The sequence below is a fragment of the Schistocerca gregaria genome, unplaced genomic scaffold (genome assembly GCF_023897955.1).
Source record: "Schistocerca gregaria isolate iqSchGreg1 unplaced genomic scaffold, iqSchGreg1.2 ptg000932l, whole genome shotgun sequence".
NCBI lineage: Eukaryota > Metazoa > Arthropoda > Insecta > Orthoptera > Acrididae > Schistocerca > Schistocerca gregaria.
Window position 1 is genome coordinate 157,501 of NW_026062287.1, and position 7,500 is coordinate 165,000.

At 54.6% G+C, this 7,500-nt stretch overlaps 3 non-coding genes across 3 annotated transcripts in view; all 3 read left to right on the forward strand.

Moving 5' to 3' along the window:
* Positions 1–3,870: 3,870 nt before the first annotated feature.
* Positions 3,871–5,763, forward strand: LOC126325677 (small subunit ribosomal RNA). Its single transcript, XR_007560274.1, has one exon. It is a non-coding gene; the product is annotated as a small subunit ribosomal RNA (ribosomal RNA).
* A 365-nt stretch (positions 5,764–6,128) lies between these two features.
* Positions 6,129–6,283, forward strand: LOC126325657 (5.8S ribosomal RNA). The gene has a single exon (XR_007560254.1). It is a non-coding gene; the product is annotated as a 5.8S ribosomal RNA (ribosomal RNA).
* Positions 6,284–6,471: 188 nt separating this feature from the next.
* The window catches only part of LOC126325690 (large subunit ribosomal RNA), a 4,222-nt gene continuing 3,193 nt past the window's right edge, over positions 6,472–7,500 (forward strand). The window contains exon 1 of the ribosomal RNA XR_007560287.1: positions 6,472–7,500. This exon is cut by the window's right edge and continues 3,193 nt beyond it. This is a non-coding gene — a ribosomal RNA (large subunit ribosomal RNA).

The following is a 7,500-nucleotide window of genomic DNA, read 5'->3' on the forward strand; positions in this document are numbered from 1 at the left end:
TTGCGTCTCATGAAGAGTTATATCAAGTATGCCAAATTCCCGCTGTCCCTATACATGCAGTAAGTTCGTCGTGGGCGCTGGCCGGCAGGCCGCGAGACCTGACGCCCGGCGGCAAAGAGTGCTCCTCTGAGGATATAGATGTTCCGTTCCGCCGCACAATGGTGACGGTGACCGCTGCCTGCGGTGGCAACGCTGGGCACAGTCGATACTCGCCGTGTGGTGGAAGGTAAACATTATGCGGTACATCAGTACTTTCCTAATAGTTCGGTCGTCTCACGGCACTGCTTAGTAAATGATGCAAGGCCACATATAGATGATTTATGCGAATGTCCCTATACGTGCTGTAAGACTGGGCACACAACGTGAATCGCACGTCAGCCAGACACTCGAACATGCACCACTCTCGGCCTGCAACGGAGACACACAATACGTAAACATCTGGAATGCGACAATGTCGAGTGCATCCTCTCTGCGACATTGCACCGTCGACACTATGATAACCAGAGCAGTAGGTCCACCTATAAAAGCACAATACCCCACTCCTCCGACAACTACCATTGCTCAGATAAACCAACACACATCCTACACAGAGGGGCACCAAATATCACCCCCCGCCCTCGTGTTATACCACATGAAAAATTGCAGAAGTGAGAGACACAGACCCGCCAGCCTCTTGCTACAAGCATCGAACCGACGTGACGTATCTGACGGTGACTCAGGCATCCGCGTACTGCCACCACTATCCACCCCCCCCCCCTCTCTCTCTCTTCCCCCTTTCCCACAATACCAAATTTAACCAACTTTATTGCTTAACCTAACTGTGGCTGTACCAGATTATCGCTTAACCTAACTGTGGCTGTACCAGATTATCGCTTAACCTAACTGTGGCTGTACCAGATTATCGCTTAACCTAACTGTGGCTGTACCAGATTATCGCTTAACCTAACTGTGGCTGTACCAGATTATCGCTTAACCTAACTGTGGCTGTACCAGATTATCGCTTAACCTAACTGTGGCTGTACCAGATTATCGCTTAACCTAACTGTGGCTGTACCAGATTATCGCTTAACCTAACTGTGGCTGTACCAGATTATCGCTTAACCTAACTGTGGCTGTACCAGATCATCGCTTAACCTAACTGTGGCTGTACCAGATTATCGCTTAACCTAACTGTGGCTGTACCAGATTATCGCTTAACCTAACTCAATTTGTCCCTTAACCTAACTCAATTTGTCCCTTAACCTAACTCAAGTTGTCCCTTAACCTAACTCAAGTTGTCCCTTAACCTAACTCAAGTTGTCCCTTAACCTAACTCAAGTTGTCCCTTAACCTAACTCAAGTTGTCCCTTAACCTAACTCAAGTTGTCCCTTAACCTAACTCAAGTTGTCCCTTAACCTAACTCAAGTTGTCCCTTAACCTAACTCAAGTTGTCCCTTAACCTAACTCAAGTTGTCCCTTAACCTAACTCAAGTTGTCCCTTAACCTAACTCAAGTTGTCCCTTAACCTAACTCAAGTTGTCCCTTAACCTAACTCAAGTTGTCCCTTAACCTAACTCAAGTTGTCCCTTAACCTAACTCAAGTTGTCCCTTAACCTAACTCAAGTTGTCCCTTAACCTAACTCAAGTTGTCCCTTAACCTAACTCAAGTTGTCCCTTAACCTAACTCAAGTTGTCCCTTAACCTAACTCAAGTTGTCCCTTAACCTAACTCAAGTTGTCCCTTAACCTAACTCAAGTTGTCCCTTAACCTAACCCACGTTGTCCCTTAACCTAACCCACGTTGTCCCTTAACCTAACCCACGTTGTCCCTTAACCTAACCCACGTTGTCCCTTAACCTAACCCACGTTGTCCCTTAACCTAACCCACGTTGTCCCTTAACCTAACCCACGTTGTCCCTTAACCTAACCCACGTTGTCCCTTAACCTAACCCACGTTGTCCCTTAACCTAACCCACGTTGTCCCTTAACCTAACCCACGTTGTCCCTTAACCTAACCCACGTTGTCCCTTAACCTAACCCACGTTGTCCCTTAACCTAACCCACGTTGTCCCTTTGCCTAACATAGTTCACTGCTCGGAATCTCTGGTGTCGTTGTTATCCTCATGTAGATGTCTTGCGAGTGTTGCTTACTTTCCACATATTCCCGCTATCCACTGTCAATTGTACTGCAATAGGACTATATCGGCCCCCCCCCCCCTCTGTCCCCCTCTTTGTGTCTCTGTCCTCTCAAGCTGGTCGGTCTGGCGTGTGAGTGTTAAATGAGCCTCGCAGCTGTTCAGTTGCATTCAGATGTCGACGCCCTCAGTGTACGTCGTGGTATGGTCTGTGTCCATTGTCCGCTGATGTCGTACGCGTAACCCACACGCTGTACCGATCATCGGTAGTTACGTACAGAGTGAAGTAGTGTGATACGTGTGACTGTACGCTGGCTGTGCCCAACGGTGTCGAATCTCAATTTCCATATGTTGTGCTCGATGCTACTTGTCTCGTCTCCCAATAACAGCTAGGTTGCACTGTGGTACGCCGTAGAGGCGTGTGGGAGGAACGTACGAACGCATTGTATGTCACCCTGGGTCGCTGGGGGTGGTGGTGCGGTGAGTCAGGTCAGGTCAGGTCAGGTCAGGTCAGCGTGAGCCGTCTGATGTAGTGACGCGTGTATTCCGACTTTGTCGTATTGCCTCACACAAAGTGCTACCCTGGTGGACCGCGTTCCATATCTGGGACATGCCGCAGATGCCGGTTGACAGTGGATCGCGGAAGGGACATCGCATACTTGCGCGGGCCACCTTCCACGTGTTCTCTTCTGCACATGTCGCAGTGTGTATGTGGTCTGATGTAGCGTGTCGTGACACATGACATCCTGGCATGCAAGAATTGTTGAATTCGCAAATGTAGGTGGACATCTACGTTTACTGCCCAAGATACGCAAATGAACTGGAAATCCGTTGTTGAGCGGTTGTTCACGCTGGAGGTGAATCTGTGATGGCGACGATCGGTACAGCTATTAACCGGTTGTTTCAGCGGTACCCGCCACATCCACACACGTGACTAGGCCCATGTGGGTATGAAGCGATACGCGGCGGTGGCTTGGTGGGACTGTTCCCGGCCGGTGAAGGGGGGCCGCCCGGCGTGTTGGCCGCGCGCTGCGTGGGCGCACGCGCAACAGCCGGCTGGTGGGGGGCGCCGAGTGGCAGGAGCGCCAGCCGACGGGCCCGGCAGGCGGCGCAGCTACGCTGCGGCGCACCCTGCACGCGGCGCCTGGCGGCCAAAGTTGGTTCAGCCGAGCCCGGTGCGAAGCGCGGTGGACATCTGCAGTGTGCTGGTCTGATTGAGGACTGTGTGCGTTGAGGATGCGCCGCCGCCTGGCACTCGGCGCCGCGACGCCGTCTGCTGCTCGGTCGCCCCAGCGGTTCTCGCAGGTGGTTTGTATCGCAGTTGTGCGGACGTGTTGGCGCGTGCGCTGTGCTGGGAGAGTTCGCTTCTGCACCCAAGTGGGGCTTTGCCCTTGTGTGGCGCTGGCGTTGGAGCTGCCGGTCACCATAGGTGGCGCGTGTTGTCTCCCGCCGGCAATGCCACGACAGCACGCTCCCGGGCCTCTGTCGGCAGCGGCAAGCTCAGTTGGGAGCAAGGGTGTTCGCACTAAAACCGTCTACTCGCCTAACTCCGGGCGATTGCGCCTCTCTCGAAACCGACCAAGTACCTAGGACGGCGCTGCGCGCCGCCGGGACCTGAGAGGGTTTCGAGGTGTATCGTGCAGGGGAGCTCGGCCTCCTCCTGTTTGCAGAATAATTGAGCGGACGCTTGCGTGTTCGCGCGGGCCCCCGGGACACACTCCCGGGCGGCCGGCTGCTCAGCTCTAGTTGACGCAGCTCCCTGGTTGATCCTGCCAGTAGTCATATGCTTGTCTCAAAGATTAAGCCATGCATGTCTCAGTACAAGCCGCATTAAGGTGAAACCGCGAATGGCTCATTAAATCAGTTATGGTTCCTTAGATCGTACCCACGTTACTTGGATAACTGTGGTAATTCTAGAGCTAATACATGCAAACAGAGTCCCGACCAGAGATGGAAGGGACGCTTTTATTAGATCAAAACCAATCGGATTGGCTTGTCTGGTCCGTTTGCCTTGGTGACTCTGAATAACTTTGGGCTGATCGCACGGTCCTCGTACCGGCGACGCATCTTTCAAATGTCTGCCTTATCAACTGTCGATGGTAGGTTCTGCGCCTACCATGGTTGTAACGGGTAACGGGGAATCAGGGTTCGATTCCGGAGAGGGAGCCTGAGAAACGGCTACCACATCCAAGGAAGGCAGCAGGCGCGCAAATTACCCACTCCCGGCACGGGGAGGTAGTGACGAAAAATAACGATACGGGACTCATCCGAGGCCCCGTAATCGGAATGAGTACACTTTAAATCCTTTAACGAGTATCTATTGGAGGGCAAGTCTGGTGCCAGCAGCCGCGGTAATTCCAGCTCCAATAGCGTATATTAAAGTTGTTGCGGTTAAAAAGCTCGTAGTTGGATTTGTGTCCCACGCTGTTGGTTCACCGCCCGTCGGTGTTTAACTGGCATGTATCGTGGGACGTCCTGCCGGTGGGGCGAGCCGAAGGGGTGCTTTCGCGTCCCGAGGCGGACCCCGTTTAAATCCTACCAGGGTGCTCTTTGTTGAGTGTCTCGGTGGGCCGGCACGTTTACTTTGAACAAATTAGAGTGCTTAAAGCAGGCAAGCCCGCCTGAATACTGTGTGCATGGAATAATGGAATAGGACCTCGGTTCTATTTTGTTGGTTTTCGGAACCCGAGGTAATGATTAATAGGGACAGGCGGGGGCATTCGTATTGCGACGTTAGAGGTGAAATTCTTGGATCGTCGCAAGACGAACAGAAGCGAAAGCATTTGCCAAGTATGTTTTCATTAATCAAGAACGAAAGTTAGAGGTTCGAAGGCGATCAGATACCGCCCTAGTTCTAACCATAAACGATGCCAGCCAGCGATCCGCCGCAGTTCCTCCGATGACTCGGCGGGCAGCCTCCGGGAAACCAAAGCTTTTGGGTTCCGGGGGAAGTATGGTTGCAAAGCTGAAACTTAAAGGAATTGACGGAAGGGCACCACCAGGAGTGGAGCCTGCGGCTTAATTTGACTCAACACGGGAAACCTCACCAGGCCCGGACACCGGAAGGATTGACAGATTGATAGCTCTTTCTTGATTCGGTGGGTGGTGGTGCATGGCCGTTCTTAGTTGGTGGAGCGATTTGTCTGGTTAATTCCGATAACGAACGAGACTCTAGCCTGCTAACTAGTCGCGTGACATCCTTCGTGCTGTCAGCGATTACTTTTCTTCTTAGAGGGACAGGCGGCTTCTAGCCGCACGAGATTGAGCAATAACAGGTCTGTGATGCCCTTAGATGTTCTGGGCCGCACGCGCGCTACACTGAAGGAATCAGCGTGTCTTCCTAGGCCGAAAGGTCGGGGTAACCCGCTGAACCTCCTTCGTGCTAGGGATTGGGGCTTGCAATTGTTCCCCATGAACGAGGAATTCCCAGTAAGCGCGAGTCATAAGCTCGCGTTGATTACGTCCCTGCCCTTTGTACACACCGCCCGTCGCTACTACCGATTGAATGATTTAGTGAGGTCTTCGGACTGGTACGCGGCATCGACTCTGTCGTTGCCGATGCTACCGGAAAGATGACCAAACTTGATCATTTAGAGGAAGTAAAAGTCGTAACAAGGTTTCCGTAGGTGAACCTGCGGAAGGATCATTACCGACTAGACTGCATGTCTTTCGATGTGCGTGTCGTGTCGCGCAACACGCTACCTGTACGGCAGTGGCCGTGCGCCGCGTGCGGAACCACGCGTGCCTCTCAAAACTAGCGGAAGTGTTGTTGTTGTTGTGTGGTACGAGCGCTGAAGCTCTGGAGCGGCTGGCCTGCGGTACCTGGCGCCTGGCGCCGGTTTTGAATGACGTTCGCCCGAGTGCCTGTCCGCTCCGGTGTGGAGCCGTACGACGCCCATCGGCTGTGAGGCCGTTGGACACAAAAAAAATAGTGGAACAGGGGCCGTCAGACGCCTCAGTCCCGCAAATGCTACTGTCTTGAAAGAGACAGTGGGAGACTGAAAAGGAAAAGATCACCCAGGACGGTGGATCACTCGGCTCGTGGGTCGATGAAGAACGCAGCAAATTGCGCGTCGACATGTGAACTGCAGGACACATGAACATCGACGTTTCGAACGCACATTGCGGTCCATGGATTCCGTTCCCGGGCCACGTCTGGCTGAGGGTCGGCTACGTATACTGAAGCGCGCGGCGTTTGTCCCGCTTCGGAGACGTGGGAGTGTCGTGGTCGCCTGTGTGGCCGGCCGCGTCTCCTTAAACGTGCGATGCGCGCCCGTCGCCTGGCGGTTCGCATACCGGTACTTTCTCGGTAGCGTGCACAGCCGGCTGGCGGTGTGGCGTGCGACACCTCGTACAACGACCTCAGAGCAGGCGAGACTACCCGCTGAATTTAAGCATATTACTAAGCGGAGGAAAAGAAACTAACAAGGATTCCCCCAGTAGCGGCGAGCGAACAGGGAAGAGTCCAGCACCGAACCCCGCAGGCTGCCGCCTGTCGTGGCATGTGGTGTTTGGGAGGGTCCACTACCCCGACGCCTCGCGCCGAGCCCAAGTCCAACTTGAATGAGGCCACGGCCCGTAGAGGGTGCCAGGCCCGTAGCGGCCGGTGCGAGCGTCGGCGGGACCTCTCCTTCGAGTCGGGTTGCTTGAGAGTGCAGCTCCAAGTGGGTGGTAAACTCCATCTGAGACTAAATATGACCACGAGACCGATAGCGAACAAGTACCGTGAGGGAAAGTTGAAAAGAACTTTGAAGAGAGAGTTCAAAAGTACGTGAAACCGTTCTGGGGTAAACGTGAGAAGTCCGAAAGGTCGAACGGGTGAGATTCACGCCCATCCGGCCACTGGCCCCCGCCCTCGGCAGATGGGGCCGGCCGCCCGCGCGGAGCAATCCGCGGCGGGGTCGTGTCCGGTTGCCTTTCCACTCGCCGCGGGGTGGGGCCGTTCCGGTGTGCGGTGGGCCGCACTTCTCCCCTAGTAGGACGTCGCGACCCGCTGGGTGCCGGCCTACGGCCCGGGTGCGCAGCCTGTCCTTCCGCGGGCCTCGGTTCGCGTCTGTTGGGCAGAGCCCCGGTGTCCTGGCTGGCTGCTCGGCGGTATATCTGGAGGAGTCGATTCGCCCCTTTGGGCGCACGGGCTCCCGGCAAGCGCGCGCGGTTCTTCCCGGATGACGGACCTACCTGGCCCGGCCCCGGACCCGCGCCGCTGTTGGCTCGGGATGCTCTCGGGCGGAATAATCGCTCCCGTCAGCGGCGCTTCAGCTTTGGACAATTTCACGACCCGTCTTGAAACACGGACCAAGGAGTCTAACATGTGCGCGAGTCATTGGGCTGTACGAAACCTAAAGGCGTAATGAAAGTGAAGGTCTCGCCTTGCGCGGGCCGAGGG